This window comes from Heterocephalus glaber, unplaced genomic scaffold, assembly GCF_053883595.1.
Source record: "Heterocephalus glaber isolate CG9 unplaced genomic scaffold, H.glaber_assembly_v1.0 deba00001461, whole genome shotgun sequence".
NCBI classification, from domain to species: Eukaryota; Metazoa; Chordata; class Mammalia; order Rodentia; family Bathyergidae; genus Heterocephalus; species Heterocephalus glaber.
This window is the reverse complement of record NW_028258308.1, coordinates 10985589-10988632: the sequence shown is the minus strand read 5'-3', so window position 1 is coordinate 10988632 and position 3044 is coordinate 10985589.

The following is a 3044-nucleotide window of genomic DNA, read 5'->3' as shown; positions in this document are numbered from 1 at the left end:
TTTTTCTTAAATTCTTTTATTGGTACTTTTTAGGTATACAATTTGTTTACATTTATCACTGGGTGTTTGTACCTGTACAGGATGTAACTTGGTTCTTATTTTTTCCCATTACCTGTGCATCCTTCCCTATTTACATAGAGATCATTTCCACTTTTTTTTTCTCTTCTCATAGGTTTTCCTTTCTCTCCTTTCCTTTCCCCTTCCCCTCCCTTCACCCTTTCGTCTTTGGACGTTTTTTCCTATTAGAAGCTTTTTTAATAAGATGAGGTCCCAGTTGTTGATTCTTTGTGCTAGTTCCCGTGCTACTGGGGTTTTGTTCATAAAGTCTTTTGTTATGCCAATGCCTTCAAGAGTTCTACCTCATATCTATGTTATTATAATAGCATGTAATTTTTATACCTGAATGAATCAATCAAATGTAAACATTCAAAATAATCAATGTTGCAAACAGAAACATGACTATCATTGTTTTTTAAATGGGTTGCATAAACATCACAGTGGAATAATATGAGTACTCGGCAAGCAAAAATATAATTTTCTGTTCTTAAGAGCAAATATCTAGGCTGATGGTCCAGAATTAGCACTTCATGGACTAATTTTAAGGTGTCAGTCTTCTTTTTTAATGCCTCATACATTTAATACACATGTTGGAATGCATGACTTTATGACTTCACCTTCATTTTCGTATTTAGTGATGACCTGTGATTGCTTTTTCTACATGAATATAGTTATCAACTGGGTAACTATTAGTATTGCCAATATATCTTGCTAATAGCTACTAAAGAGTTGGAAATGTACTAGAAACTTCTTTTTTGTTGTTGTTTTGTTTTGTTTTTTTCTGTACCGGGGGTTGAACTCAGGTCCTTGTGCTTGCACAGCAGGCCGCGAAACCACTGAACTAAATCCCCGGCCCTATATTAGAAACTTCTAATGTTCATCCATATCTAAGTCTCCTCTATTCCCTGATATTTTGAATAAGTTATTTTCTGTTATTTTTTTAAGGTGGATAGAATTACTACTACTGAGCGGTGGTTCATGGGTTTAAGTGAGAAGTATTATACCAAGGCTGTAATGTGTAATGGTGTCCTGTTTTACACTTTCCCTGTCACCATAATAACAGAAACATGTATCATGACAGGACCTTTGTATATCACTGCAAGGCCAAGATAAAGTAAGCTCTTCGAATGAACCATGTTAGATGTATATCATAAGAACTGGAATAAAACTGTTATTTTAATCTAATAAGATTGGGTGTTTTCTTCCTAAAGTAGCAAACTTTGAGCCTGTGCTGACAGATCCAGCAAACTAAATTATGTGTAGTCTTATTAATTTTAAATTTTCAATGTGAAAGAAGCTAAAATATCTTAGAATATTCTGATATAATTTTAATCACCTGAGATAGGTAAATTTTAATATTTGTGGATGGCTAAAAGCAAAATCGAAACAAAGATATTGATGTGTTACTACTAAATCAGTAACAATATTAAATATTTCCTTATTTACTGTTTCCTTATTTACTTATTTACTGTTGGTAAGACTATGATATTATTTCTGTCTCTTCTTACTCTTTTGTAGCAGTCACATTTATAAATGGAGAGTCACATTTTAAATGCATTTAATTCTGAAGAACTAAAGTCATTTATGCTCACTGGCCTCTAGAAGGCAGAATGTTGAATATTGACTTAAAAGTAACATTACTCTTTATGGAAAAAAATGACAAAAAAGATAAGGCACATATTCCAATAACTTTTTATTACCACAACACATAAAAATAGAAAACACCGTTGCATTAATCATTTTCAAATTTTATTGCATTTATCTATTTTATTTTATTGACATTTTATTTTTTTAAATATTCAATTTGTTAATTTGTTTGCTTTTTAAAAAGCAAAGTAATGCAAAGTACTATGGTAACTTGAGAACCAGTTGTCACGTATTTCAAAAGTTTTAGACTTAAGCAAGAATTTATTAAACAATAAATATTCTTTTCTATTTGGGTTGAAATGTGAAATAATTATAATCATTATCTGTAAAACCAATGAAGTCTGAGAATCGACTCAGCATGAAGTTTCTCTTATTTAATGCTATGTTTTTAAGCTCTTGTTAATGGTTATTTTCTAACAGCCCATTAACACCCTAGAGAAGATTTGCAAATGGATTTTATAATTTAGTCCTGTGCTTCAGAAATGGACTATTTAATGGAGAAATTAAGTATTTAAGATTACTACATGAACTATATATGTACTTTTGTCCTCCATATTCCTGAAAGTTAAAAAGTTTGAGTTTAGAACCAGATTCTGTTATTAACAGTGCTTTCTTACTCTTTGGAATACAAAATTATGAGGCCTCATTCATATGAAAAGATTTAAGTCAAAAGATATGATAGAATTTTTTATTCCTCATTTTTTACTATCTCATAGATTAACATTTATTCACTGTTATAAGCACACATTTTTTTCAACCATTCATTAAGCAAATATCATCTGTGCAATAAATGACAGATGATATACCACATAAAAGCAATAGAGAAAAAAAAATACAATTACTGTCCTAAAGATACTCACTCTTTGGGGAGAGTCTGGATATCAAATAGCTGATGTCCATGTAAATGAGAATGTAGACTTTGGAGTCTATGCAGGTGTCTTGTTTCAATTTCTTTTGATTTTTCAACTACTACCGATATTTATGTGAATTTGGGGCAAAATGTTCCTTATAAACAAAATGTAAATTACAGAATAGCCCACTGTTTGGATTAAATTGGTTAATCACATTTATGAAAATTATCACACATGTGAATTTGATATGTAGTGAGTATTATAGCTATATTGTTTTATAGTAAAATGTGATGATGTTTTTAGTGAAAATTGTTGTAAAAGAAGGGTGGGTAATTAGTAATTTATTTGTTTGGAGCTAGGGAATGCATAAAGAAAGGGCAGACATAAACCAAAAGTTGGGTGAAAGACTGAAATGCATGGAGAATCGAGATACCTAAGCTATAAAGTGGAGGCAGGAGAAATGGCACTGTGCAAAGGTAAAGAAGAGAA